At 44.1% G+C, this 14,654-nt stretch overlaps 1 protein-coding gene across 1 annotated transcript in view; it reads left to right on the forward strand.

The window, feature by feature from the left end:
- The first annotated feature begins 6,781 nt into the window (after positions 1–6,781).
- Positions 6,782–14,654, forward strand: part of ppp2r5ea (protein phosphatase 2, regulatory subunit B', epsilon isoform a) — a 33,070-nt gene continuing 25,197 nt past the window's right edge. The window contains exon 1 of the mRNA XM_052095573.1: positions 6,782–7,219. The gene's annotated coding sequence lies outside the window, so the exon portion shown is untranslated. The remainder of the gene's footprint in view (positions 7,220–14,654) is intronic.

Here is a 14,654-nt window from a genome sequence, read left to right on the forward strand (position 1 = left end):
CGCAGTTGCCGCCGAGCGGCCGCGACTGCTGCCATCTCGGATGACGAGGCAGAGGATAAGGGCCGCTGTTCCATCATGGCTTCGGACAGCGAGGAGTGGTCAGGCTCCCAAGCCTCCTCCTCGGCCCAGGAATCCAGCAGGACCCGCGCCGGAGTCGAAGGAGAGTTAACACGCCTCCTCACACAGGCCATCGACCGCCTCGGGCTCGAGTGGTCACTGCCCCACTCCACCCAACAGACTCGACGGCTGCTTTCTTCAAAGCCATCGCCACTCTACACCCGCGGCCCGGGCCACTCCCTTCCTGCCGGAATTACATACGGAGCTTGCAAAGTCGTGGAACGCTCCTTTTTCAGCCAGGACCCGTTCCCACGTCTCCACCTCTCTCGCGTCGGTGGACGGCGCCACTGAGAGAGGCTACTCCTCCATCCCCCCGGTCGAGGACTCGGTAGCAGCACACCTTTGTCCGCCCTCCGCGAGATGGCGTTCCAAGCCTGTGCTCCCATCTAAGGCCTGCAGAGCAACTTCCGCCTATGTTGGCCGCGCCTATTCCGCGAAGCGCGACAGACCTCGCCCTTCGCGCTACCAAAGCTGCAGCCCAAGCTCTAGGGAAGTGCATGGCCTCGCTGACTGTGACCGAGAGACACTTATGGCTAACACTAGCCGACATGGGAGAAGCAGAGCGCTCCACGTTCCTCAACGCACCGCTCTCTCCGACCGGTCTCTTCGGCTCTGTGGTGAGTGGCATTGTTGACCGCTTCTCAGAAGTCCAGAAAGCCACCCAAGCCATGAACCTCTTCCTGCCGCGTCGCACTAGCTCCTCTGCAGGCCGCTCACGTGATCAGCCTCCTGCACGAGCCTCTTCACAGCGCCCAGTTCAACAAACTCAGACTTCTCAGCGTCGACAGGGCGGCCGCCCTCGATCGCGCTCAGACAGCCGCCGCAGACCGCCGCCGCAGACCGCCGCCCCCCCGCGGGCCTCGATTTAAGGTAACGCTGAAACCAGAGCAACCGAAGTCTTCCTAACTTTGTTGAACAAACGACGGCTCAGTCCCGCCGCGGCCGGACCACCGTTAAAGCTTTGCCCCCTGTCAGTCCCCTTCTCTCAGGCTACTACAGTGGTGAATTTAGCAGCCAACAAGCCGGATGACACTGCCCGCTTGCCTGCACTCAAACGCCGTTTTCACGGTGACCCAAATAAATCTTGTAAAGAGCAAACATGTCTTATGTGTAGAAAAAGTGCCCACAACCCAGTGTAATAACACAGTGTAGCATAACACATCCCGTGCCCCTATCAGAGCACGCTCTCATAAAGCGGTTACGAACCGCTCGAGCGTCAGAGTCAATGAAGGCGCCCACAAATGCGTGCGCGCGCCCATTCTCTGCCCGCTCTGTCACACGACCAGCCCTATGTGTAGAAAATGTGCCCACAATCCAGTGTTCACTTCTGCACACAAGCACTGCATGTCTCGTGTCCCTACCAGAGCACGCTCACATAAAGCGGTTACTGAACAGCTCGAGCGTCAGAGTCAATGAAGGCGCCCACAAATGCGTCGCGCGCCCATTCTCTGCCCGCTCTGTTACACGGCCAGCAACCATTCCTCTGTGTGTAAGTCCCGTGCCCATGAGTATGCTTGCGCATCACGTAACAGATGTGACTCTTTCCCCATTCATTCCAATCGGAAGTCACTCACAAACAGCCTGTTCATGCTGTCTGCGAGCAATCATGCATGAACACACTAAACGCGCTCACACATTTTGTTCAGCACTCTGTGTGCGGCAATCAGAGCCGAATTGGCCATTCACCCTCTAGCGTTACGCTTCAAAGCATGGGAAGCTATTCCAGGGATATCCAAGTGGGTGTTAAGCACAATACAACAGGGCTATTTGCTACAGTTCGATCGCCGCCCCTCGCTTCAGAGCTGGCTCGAAACCACTGTGAACACGGAAGCAGCGTGCATGCTTCGTTCAGAAATAGCAAGCCTTCTGTGCAAAGGGCCATAGAAAAAGTGCCACCCTCTCTGAGCTGAGTCGGGGCTTTACAGCCGTTATTTTCTTGTTCCCAAGAAAGACGGCGGCCTCAGACCCATATTAGATCTCAGGGTTTTGAACAAGGTGCTTGCAAAAGACCGTTCAAAATGCTTACAATCAGGAAACTCCTCGCGCATGTGCGCCAGGGGACTGGTTTATTTCTCTCGATCTGAAAGATGCATACTTTCAGATTCAGATAAATCCCTGTCACAGGTCATTCTTGAGATTCGCCCGACGGCCAGGTTTATCAATACACCGTCCTTCCATTCGGCCTGTCCTTAGCACCCGTACTTTCACGAAGTGCATGGATGCGGCGCTCGCACCACTGCGGAGTCAGGGTTTGCGAATTCTGAACTATTTGGACGACTGGCTGATTATGGCTCAGTCACATATGGAGCTTCTGTCTCACAGAGCAGTTCTCCTCAGCCATCTGAACAGTTTGGGTCTTGCAGTCAATTGGACCAAGAGCTCACTACAGCCCAGTCAGACCATTTCCTTCCTGGGAATAGAACTAGACTCCGTGGCAATGACGGCTCGCTTATCTACACAGCGCCGACGCCGTGTTCAGTGACTAGCCGCATCTTTTCAGATGAACAGCCTCACGCCTCTGAAGAAATTCCAGAGAGTGCTAGGTTACATGGCCTCAGCCGCAGCAGTACTTCAGCTGGGTTTACTGCACATCGCCCGCTTCAGCATTGGCTAAACACCCGGCGTCTCGCCGGGCTTGGGCCACAGGCCGCCAGCCCATCAAGGTGACTCAGACCTGTATATCAGCTCTGCAGCCCTGGACAGTGGCCGAATGGTATCAGCGGGAGTGACAATGGGAGCTGTATCTCGCCGAAAAGTCATCTCGACAGACGCGTCCAACACGGGTTGGGGCGCGGTCTCGCGAGGGCTCTCCGGTTTTCGGCCTATGGTCAGTTCAGGAAAAGCTCCTTCACATAAATTGTCTGGAAATGATAGCGGTCGAGTACGCCGCTGGCGCTTTCTCCCGGTCATTCAGGGTCACCACGTCCTGGTCTGTTCGGACAACAGATCTGTGGTATCCTACCTAAACCGTCAGGGCGGTGTCAGATCCAGGAACCTCTTCCATCTGACAAAACGCATACTGAGTTGGTCCCAGTGCCACCTGCGCTGGCGCGCTGAGGCCACCTGAGCGGCCCGGACAGACTGTCCAGAGACAATATTCCCCAGGGGAATGGTCCCTGCACGCTCAAACAGTCCAGACGTTATGGCACCTATTCGGCAGAGCAGAGATAGACCTCATTGCGTCCAAAGAGAACTCTCACTGCCCAATATTTTTCTCGAAGCGAGGACGCAGCTGGCCCAGGACTGGCCCAGACGCCCGCTTTACGCCTTCCCTCCCGTCTCGCTATTGCCACAGGTAATGCAGAGGATCAGGAAACGCGTCACTCGGTGCTCCTCATAGCCCCGCGTTGGGAGAATCAGACATGGTTCCCGGAGCTTACGCAGCTGTCACTGACAGCGCCGTGGCCCATCCCAGTGAGAGCAGATCTCCTCTCTCAAGCTCGCGGCACAATCTGGCATCCCCACCCAGAGCGCTGGGCGCTGCATGCGTGGGTGATCAACGACTACCCGTCGCTCTGCCAGAAGGAGTAATAAACACCATCATACACGCTAGAGCCCCTTCCACGAGAAGACTCTATGCGTCAAAATGGTCTGTGTTCTCAAAATGGTGCACCGACAGAGACCTGGACCCGCGGACATGTGGGGTGTCGTCGCTGCTCGTATTTCTACTGGATAAGGGCAGATCCCCATCCACGCTCAAAGTGTATGTGGCGGCCGTTGCGGCGTTCGCTGAACCCCTGCACGGCCAGTCATGGGGTAAAAACGAGCTGGTCATCCGCTTCCTCAGGGGAGCTAGAAGGATGAACCCCCACGCCCCATCGGTTCCTATCTGGGATCTTTCTATAGTTCTCGAAACTATGAAAGCCCCCTTTCGAACCACTTCAATCCGTGGATTTGAAATACCTTTCACTCAAAACCGTTTTCTGACTGCCCTGTCATCAGTCAAACGTGTGGGAGACCTTCACGCTGTCTGTCAGCGCGTGTCTTGAGTTCGGACCAAGTGACTCCAAGGTCATTTTAAAGCCTAGACACGGCTATGTTCCCAAGGTGATCGGTACTCCTTTCAGAGCACAGGTCATTTCCCTATCGGCGCTGCCAGCATCCGATAGCGAACGCGACGCCAATCTCCTTTGCCCGGTCAGAGCACTGAGATTGTATACTGCGCGCTCCGCTGCTTTCAGACGCTCCGAGCAGCTTTTCGCTTCGCTCGGAGGGTGCACCAAATGTCTCGCCGCCGAAACAGACACTATCTAGATGGATAGTGGATGCTATTGCTGCTGCATACGCGTCAAAAGACCTGCCATGCCCGTTGGGCATTAGGGCTCACTCCACTAGAGGCATGGCATCCTCGTGGGCATGGTCCAGCGGGATTTCCATTCACGACATATGTGTGGCAGCGGGATGGACTTCCCCTCCACCTTTGTCAGATTTTACAATATGGAAGTGCCCGCTCTGCAGGCAAAACTACTAGCGGTTTAATACGCTACAGCTCCCCTGGTGAGCTGCACTGATGGGACACATTCCACACAGACCGGCACCGCCGCTCTGTCGTTCCCTTCCCACTATGTGCTTATGTATTACACAATCAATGACCCGCATTCTTGCCGGCCAAATATTATTTCCCCACTCATAAGGGCTCCCCGGGTCCCCCTTAATTCCCTGGGGCTCATACAGTGGATGCTTGGCGCGCACGGCGTTGACAATGGGTTCCCGTAGCGTAAGCTAGCTTACGCAATACGAGAGAACCTCTCGTAAGAGAACGTATCGGTTACCTAACGTAACCTCGGTTCTCTCTAGATGAGTATTGCGTAGCCGGCCGTGCTCGCGCCACGAGCGACTTTTCGCTTCAGTCAATGAAAACCAGGGTTCCAGCCTACGAACTACGCTTATATGCACTCTAGTCATGCCCATTTTGGCGGGCTTTGATGCAGTGAGCACACAGACGCCTCTCATTGGATGCGAGTTCGCCCAAGCTCGTCTATAGGCTGCAGCAGTTGCCACAGAGCAACCTATGAGCTCGCTAGCTAGCCCGCTCAAGGTCTGCAGCTGCCGCACTGCGTTGACAATGGATACAAAAATTAAGGATAATTTTTTGGCTTCAATATCTCAGAAAAGATTAATCTTTCCCGTAGCGTAAGCTAGCTTACGCAATACTCGTTCCCTCGTCTAGAGAGAACCGAGGTTACGTTAGGTAACCGATACGTTTTACAACAAGCCACATAAACAATATGCAAGTTAACATGATTTTAGTATGACAAAATCACTTACTAAACTTATCTATGTAAAGCTATAGCCAATTGTACTACAACACAATTCAGTTTACCTTAAAACAACCCTAAAAACGACGATTTAAACAACTTTACAGCTCAAATAACAGAAGAATTAATGTAAGTGCTTTTATAAAATAATAAGCTTCACTTTTGCGACTTTAAACCCTCCAGAAATTGTCCCCATTAACTTCCATTGTAAGTGCCTCACTATAACCTTGATTTTTGCTTTTTCTTTAAAGAAAATTAGAGAGTCAAAATATTTTTTGTGGTTATCAATATTATGATTTTATTTAGTTTAATTTGAAAAAAGTTGAAAGGTGATTAAAATAAATAAATAAATGGTGACCAATCCCAAAACCTAAATCCTTGCATTGGCATGTTACTTTGAACTGTTGTTCACGTTTTATCAAACAAGGGTCCAATAAGTGTTAACGAGTTCAACTCATATTGTGGCCTCATAGAGAACGGAAGGCACAAATTTGAGGAACTATATCGCCACCCTGTGGTTATAAGTAAACAGTCCATCGCAGAGACAGGTGAAATAAGTTACTTCCTCACAAATGTAAAATTGATAATGGTTGACCGCTAAAACAGTTTAAAAACTTATCTTAATTTAAACTTATCTGGCCTTCGTCCATGGTAAAAAAGCCATTGAGAAGTCAGAATTGTATCCTGAAATCTCTCATCCCTGATGTAAAAGTCTTTATTAGATTCCCATAAATGGTCTAGTTGCATAGTTATTCTTAGTATACTGAAACATTGTAGAGAAACTGCCACTTCTTAATCGTTTTAAGATTTTTTCATTTAGTAACTCTAATAATTGCGTGCAACAGTCGGGTAATGAATGTACCTGTCCCCCGTGAGAGAAAAAGTGAGCGAACGAATAAACGGAGGGATGAATGAATGAATGAACGAGGAGAAACACCATCACTGGTAAGTGTCATTAGTGTTATGTAACACCATGTTCCGAGTGAGGACTTAGTAATTGTAGAGGGGGGGATCCCCCAAATCCTTTTCTAAGAATAGTAAACGGTAATGAAAACGTTTGTCTTGTTGTCTATGGCCTTATAAACGAATTATTTGTTGTAATATAATTCAATTGTGGTAAATGGGGCATGAAGAGACCAAAAGGACAGAAGCTCGGGTGACATTTCTTGCCATCCGGGCATTTCTGGTCCTTGTCTTCATCTATTCTCCATCTCAAACATTTTACTCCGCAACCTACCTCCATCGCTTTCGACGTCAATGACGTTTGACTTTCGGGGCGTGCCTAAAGCCACTTTTGATTGACAGCTCATCTCAACCAACCAGCGCGTTCTAAGTGCAGAAAGCCACCAATCATTGACATTTTATCTTAAAACGACTTTCATCATGTTAGGTTCAACCGTCTGTTTTGAGGCAGGAAAAAAAACTGGCACTGAGCACTAGCGCAGCCTGCTAACGTTTTCTTGTATTAACAGGTTAGCAATTAGTCGCTAGTTGAGTGAGTTTTACAGAAAGGTGAATCTTACCCAAGTGCCCAAACATCTGGGTATGTAGTCGGTCAGTGAATGTGTATTTTGGTGTAGGCAGGGACGGCAGCTACGGGGATTAGCAGTAAAATGCTCGCATACCTTTAGGCGGCTTTCTAATTATATCATAAACTTGCATTCTGGAGTGTTTTGAGCCGGAATAATCTTCATCATTTATACGTGGATTCTATTACAATCCTGAAACCGGTGTAAGTAGTCGGGTAGTGAAGCATTTTGAGTTAACTAGCTAGCTGGGTCGCCTGCAAGTACACGGTTAGCTGCTTAAAACGAGCCACCTGGACCCGAGCACCATCGCGAGAGGTAAGAAACCCAAATAAACAATATATTACCAACTTAATAGTTATTTTCAGCGTGATATTAAAGAAGAGTCCTGCCATTCAGATCAGACTGACCAGATAATTCCTTCTAGAAAGAGAACGAATGAGATTTGTTTGAATTGTGAAGTCAAAGATGACTATACATCTACATAATTTAGGTAAATTGATATCATATGCAATCGAGCTTTGAATATAATGTTGCCGTTCAGATTTTTGTCACGCACATACAGCAGCGCCTACTTTCTGGTACAGTGACACTGCTGTCAAATGAATACCGGTTGTCTTAACAGAAACTGACACACATTTGTAGACTAACAACTTGAATTCAGTCATCGGTATTTCATTGTTCTTTCCTTTCATCTGTCTTGTACTTTTCAGGCAAGTCAACAGTCTTGTTTATTCGCCTTGTCATTCAGGCTCATGGGAATGCAATATACTCCACGCCTTTTTGTTCTCTATTTTCTCAGCTGCAATCATGCGTTTTGTTGACTGACAATTAAGACATCAGATTCGCTGATTCAAAACTCCATCTGAACTTTTTGGCCCATTTGTCTCTGAGTGCTTAGATTATGTCAGGACACAATTATCTCTCAAAGACATACATTCTATTAGAAAGGACAATGCTGGATCATAACAACACTGAAATAAAGCCATTTTCCAGTTACATTTGCTTGGTTACACAAACGGCAAATGTTACAAGAACAGGAAATTAGCGAATTCAGTAGCCTAGGTTAGTTTTGACAAATGTTTCTATAAACTTCTGCTTGAGCAACGTGACTGGGAGAAAGTCCTCTCAGAACTGTTTGTACTCCTGCAGACATAAAAATGACCTGGTATTTGTCTAGGTTATTGTTATAGAGTCCAGTATTTGACTACCCAAATACACAGATGGAAAGTTTCGCTATCTTTAGGTGGGAAATCCATCTATATAAAGGTTGTAATTTGAGTCAAACAATTAGATCAATGAAATGAGTCAATTATACATTTCAGGGCCCTTCCTTATAAAACAAACACATTTCTGTCTCTGGAGTATGCTTTTTAAATCACAGGCTTATGAAGTGCATTATGCTTGGTTAAAGGTTCATTATGCTTCAGAAAAAATGTTAAACTTATGGAGCTGGAAGAGTTCCAATAACATCCATGGTGATGCAGGTATGAACATTTAAAGTTATTATTTGGCTGACCCATCTAAAATATCTCCAAGAGGAAAGTGTGAGATCTTTTCACCAGGTCAGAGGTCACACAAGCCCAGTGTGACACATAAAGGCCTATTTATACTTCTGTGTCGAACCTACGTTGTAAGTTCCACGTAGTGGTCAAAGCAGTGGCTTGTATTTATACTTCTGTGTCTGCATTGTTTTGCCATTACAAAGCCAAAATGCTTGTGAAAATGACTCCTTGGTATTAAAAACAAGTTTATCAAAGCATGAGATTGAGTTTCAAATTACTTATTACACATGTTGTTTGCCGTACAGAAAGAAAATAAATCAAGCTATACTAAGACGCTTAAAGCTGAAGTATGTTTCTGCGACACTAGCACCACTGAATGTAATTGCAAAAATAAACAATGTTTTTAAAAATGGCTTTCCAAATACACCCCCCCCATCTGCTGTTGTTCAAATATTCCATCACCCAACTCAAGGCATTGTTTAAGTAACATTGTTGGTGCAGGTCTAAGCGGGTCTCTCAAAACAAACAGGAATTTTATAGCATCACAAAGACACAGTAACAACGTTTACATGCACTTAAGAAAACGTTTTATTTCAGGATTTTTTGCTGTATGCGGCATTCTGAAAACGTAATGTAAACAAGAATACAAATTATCCTTCGCCGTTTAAGGGATTAAGAGAAAACTGTTTTACACACACACACAGGTTTCTCCTAAAGAACACAGTCATGTAAACGCATAAGCAGCATTGTTACAATTTTTTTTAAGAGTGCTCGTGCTTGAAGAGACCGGATAATAAACGTCATAGGATGGAGCCCAACAACAAGTCAACAAAGCTGAAATAATTCAACATTTCTGGAAGTACATTGGGAAAAGCACTTACACTACATACTGTACACACCAATATAAAGTATCGACAATCCCTCATGTTCACAGATTATCCACGTACATTGGGGGAATCCTGGAGTTTTATGTAATAGGTAAACCCCACTAATGCAGCGCAATTCCACTGCGGGTCACGATAGGAATGAAACACAGTAACAACACTGGAATATCTTGAAATAAAGCAAAGCAACATTGAATACAAATAACGAAGTCTTCCTTGAGCTGAAATTACATTGCTGTGGAGAAAGCTGCTTTCTAGCAATACACAGCTTTCTGGTGTCCATGTAAACACAGTCACTGTTTACAGTTTTCATTCAAATTAACCTATGAATGGCTTACTTACACTTGGCTTTGCATATTAAGCTGGGATAGAAGTATTTTAATACAGAAAAAGTTACATACTTCAGCCTTAATACATATTTTGGCATACTTTTGACATGCCATACTGAAAAAAATCTAAATAATTAGATGTTTTCTTGACCAACACAAAATGGGTGTTGTTTTCAAGCTTAGAAGTTGGATTTAACAATGCATATACAGTGCATTCAGAAAGTATTCATACCCCTTCATTTTTTCACATTTCGTTATGTTGCAGCATTGTGCTAAAATGCTTTTAAATTATTTTTTCCCCACAACAATCTACACTCCATACCCCATAATGACCAAGCAAAAAAAAGTTTTTTGATAACTTTTCAACTTTATTAAAAATAAAAAAAACTGAAATCACATTGACTCTTAAGTATTCAGACCCCTAACTCAGTACTTGGTTGAAGCACCTTTGGCAGCGATTACAGCCTCAAAGTTTTTTGTCTGGGTATAATGCGACAAGGTTTGCACACCTGGATTTGGGGATTTTCTACCATTCTTCTCTGCAGATCCTCTCAAGCTGTGTCAGGCTGGATGGGGACCAATGGTGGACAACCATTTTCAGGTCTCTCCAGAGATGTTTAATTGAGTACAAGTTCGTGCTCAAGGACAGGGAGTTTTTGTATTTGTTTTGTCATGGGTGTAGATTGATGTGAACAAATTATTTAAGTCATTTTAGCACAAGGCTGCAACAACAAAATGTGAAAAAAAATCAAGGGGGCTAAATACTTCCTGAATGCACTGTATATCTGTCATGTATACAGGTATTTATAACCAACTCTTAACAGGTACTTTTTAATTTGTTGAAAAATAATTTCTGTTTTTGTAACTTCTGAAATATTATTTATTGGACACCATACTGTCAAACATGCAGTCAGAACATCAATCAGTTCGGAAAGTTCTAGAGTGAAAAACAACACATAGTCACTCACATACAAAATATTCTCACTGAGCACTTTATTATGAGTACCTGAAAACCTACATAATCGTGTGATTATCTAATCAGCCATTCGTGTGGCAGCAGTGCAAAACATTAAATAATTCAGATACAGGTCAGGAGCATAATATTAATGTTCACATCAACCATCAGAATGGGGAATAAATGTGATCTCAGTTATTTCGACTGTTGCATGATTGTTTTTGCCAGACAGGCTGGTTTGAGTATTTCCATAATTGATGATTTTCATATACCAGAATGGGGCCAAAAACAAAAAACATCCAGTGAGTTGAGAGAGAGGCTACGGTAACTCCGATACCCTATCTGTACAATTGTTATGAGCAGAATAGCATCTCAGAATTCACAAAATGTCGAACCCTCAGATGGGCAACAGCAACAGAAGACCATGTCAGGCACTTTATTAAGATCAAACTATTCCTAAAATAGTGCTGAGTGAGTGTATGTCAAGTTTTTGCTTGTTACGTCATGAAACATATAAAAATGGCTGATGTTCTTGATTAAAACAATGCTCCTGACTCTAAATACAATGTGAAATAATCTTAAGTGAAGCCTACGGCGTAGGTTTTGCCACAGAGGTATAAATCAGCCTTAAGTAGGGGTGCACCGATCGACCGGCCAATCTTTGTCTTTAGTCTGTGATCGGCAATTGGCCGATCGCGCCTAGAATCGGTGGCAATCTTTTTTGCAACACACAGGGAAACACATACACTGCTACTCTAATGAATGTGCTCTTTCTCAGCACTTGGTGCATGACATTGTGGCCTCTGGAGGGTGAATTGTTGGCTATTTTAAGTAGTCATGAATTTAAACTTTCAGACATGCTTTTATTCAGATGAATATGCAGGTTTGTTTTTAAAAATGTGTAAGAATTAAACCGATATGAATATTGTTGTCCATTTTCTAGAGTCATTGCAGTAGTAATTCTGACTTTCTGCACAGTGAGCACGGAGAGGATAAAGAGACTGCAAAAGGGTTTAAAAACAAATGAAACATCAAATAAACATGCATATACAAATCTGAGTATACAGTTAAAGGCATTAAGATTCATTTTTTAACCACTCCACAGATTTAATATTAGCAAATTATAGTTTTGGCAAGTCGTTTAGGACATCTACTTTGCGCATGACACAAGTAATTTTTTCCAACAGTTTTTTACAGACAGATTATTTCAATTTTAATAGACCATATCACAATTCCAGTGGGTCAGAAGTTTACATACACCAAGTTAACTGTGCCTTTAAGCAGAAAATTACAGAAAATGTCTAGGCTTTAGACAATTAGCCAATAAGCTTCTGATATGAGATGTACGGAATTGGAGGTGTACCTGAGGATGTATTTTAAGATCTATCTTCAAACACGGTGCCTCTTTGTTTGACGTCATGGGAAAACCAAAAGAAATCAGCCAAGACCTCAGTAAATAAATTGTGGACCTCCACAAGTCTGGCTCATCCTTTTTTAATTTCCTAATGCCTGAAGTTACCCTGTACCAACAAAAGTATGCACGTATAAATACCATGGGACAATGCAGCCATCATACTGCTCAGGAAGGAGACCCATTCTGTGTTCTAGAGATTAACTTAGTTTTTGTGAAAAGTGGAAATTAATCACAGAGCAACAGCAAAGAACCTTGATAAGATGCTGGAGGAAATAGGTAGACAAGTATCTATATCCACAGTAAAACAAGTACTACATCGACATAACCTGAAAGGCTGATCAGCAAGGAAGAAGCCACTGCTCCAAAACTGCCATTAAAAAAAGCCAGACTACAGTTTTTAATTGCACATGGGGATAGGGCTGGGTATCGAGTTTGATACATTTTAGGCACCGACCGAATTGCCTCTAAACTATGGAATATCAAAAAATGTCTTGTCATTCGGTACCAAATTTCGATACCTATGGGGTTAATCTCGTCAACGTCTGTGAAAAGCTTGTAGCATGCGAGATGTGCCCAAATCTAAAAGTGCCAGTGATTGGCTGTGTTTAGGCATCAAGGAAAAGCACTAGTTTACACTGGTTACGCCTAGAGACGCGGCTAACACATGAGGTGGTATTGTGTATGCGTCCCAACACCCATAGATGTAAAAGATTTGGAAAAGATAAAAAGGGTGGCTACATTTCACTAAGCTCGAAGCCAACAGCGCGCGATGCAATATTTGCGACAAGATAATTGCTGCCAAGACCAGCAACCTGACAAATCTGATTAAGCACTTGACAGTGCATGGAATAAACTTAAGAGCAGAAAGTTGCTCCGTCTTCGACTGCTAGAAGACCAAGCCGGTGCAGTCATCCTCTCAGCGTCCTGCCATAGAGCTTCCTAGAACATGCCCACCTCGAGTACTCCTCCAAAACTACTGATGAATGCAGCTGCGCTATGACTGGGAATCCGACAGATAGTTTAACGTTTTAACAAACCAACAAACAAAATTGGCTAACTTGTAGTGGTACATGCTTGTGTACTTGTTAAATTAACGTTTCTGTGTGCGGTGACATAGTCCTATTAACTGGGACCTACATAACGTTAGATATTCTTTGGATGTATTGCTATAGATAGCTAAAAATGCTTTAAGGTTGACAGTAACTGATCAAGTTTAACTCGTACTTATCCTTAGGGTTGGCTGAATTAACAGTTTAGCTTTATTGTTTGTTGTTTTTTCCTCTTCACATTAATGTTATAGCCTCTGCCCTTGCCGACCCTGGCATGAGGAGACCAGAAGGCTCAGGAGATGAGACTTAAGAGTCTGTAAAAAAGTCAACAAACTGAAAAAATAAAACCCAAGTTTTTAATCTTGTTAAAACAGATTGACTTAAATAGGTATCGAAAAAAGTATTGTTTAGGAACCGATATTGAAGTCAAGATATCGGTATCGATATCGAAAGTTTTTGAATGATACCTAACCCTACATAGGGATGAAGATCTTACTTTTTGGAGAAGTCAGATGTCCTCTGGTCTAATGAAACTAAAATTATACTGTTTGGACATAAAGACCATTGTTATGTTTGGAGAAAAAAGGGTAAGGCTTGAAAACCGAAGAACACCATCGCAACCATGAAGCATGGTGGTGTCAGCATCTTCTTGTGGAGGCGCTTTGCTGCAGGAAGGACTGGTGGACTTCAAAAAACAGATGGCATCATGTGGAAGGAAAGTGATGTGGATATATTGAAGGAACATCTCAAGACATCAGCCAGGAGATTCGGTCACAAATGGGTCTTCAAATTGGACAATGCCCTCAAGCATACCTCCAAAGTTGTGGCAAAATGGCTTGAGGACAACAAAGTCAAGGTATTGGAGTGACCATCACAAAGCCCTGATCTCAGTCCGTTAGAAAATTTGTGGGCAGAACTGAAAAAGCGTGTGCTAGCAAGGAGGCATACAAACTCTGTTACACCAGTTCTCTCTGGAGGAATGGGCCAACATTTCAGCAACTTATTGTTAGTAGCTTGTTGAAGGCTACCCAAAACTTTTGATGTTTGTGTATGTAAACTTCTGACCCACTGGGAATGTGATGAAAGAAATAAAAGCTAAAATAAATAATTCTCTCTACTAATATTATGACATTTCACATTCTTAAATAAAGTAGTGATCCCAACTGACATAAGACAGGGAATGTTTTCTATGATTAATTGTCAGAAATTTTGAAAAACTTGATTTATAAATGTATTTGGCTTAGGTGTATGTACATTTCTTCAGCTGTATGTGATGTAATGTGAGTCATGTCAATCAGACATTGTGTTGAGCCATCATGAGTACTTTCAGCTTCACTCTTCAATAAGCTCACTCGCGGTGTCATTCAAACATGCGTGTTCTCAATATCTTATCAATCACTCATCTTGGCACTATTCTGTGAGGATCTCAATTGAAATCAGATTAATGTTGGTCACAATACCACTAATCACAGCAATTACTTTTTAACCGTAACATCACCTTGTCTTCACACAATTGCTTAATAAAATCACTACACCACTACGTGGACTTGGAGCGCATTGGGAATTGGGCATTCCAAATTGGGGAGAAAAAAAAAAACCTGGAGATCAGTATCGGCC

The sequence above is a fragment of the Xyrauchen texanus genome, chromosome 28 (genome assembly GCF_025860055.1).
Source record: "Xyrauchen texanus isolate HMW12.3.18 chromosome 28, RBS_HiC_50CHRs, whole genome shotgun sequence".
In the NCBI taxonomy this organism is placed as follows: Eukaryota; Metazoa; Chordata; class Actinopteri; order Cypriniformes; family Catostomidae; genus Xyrauchen; species Xyrauchen texanus.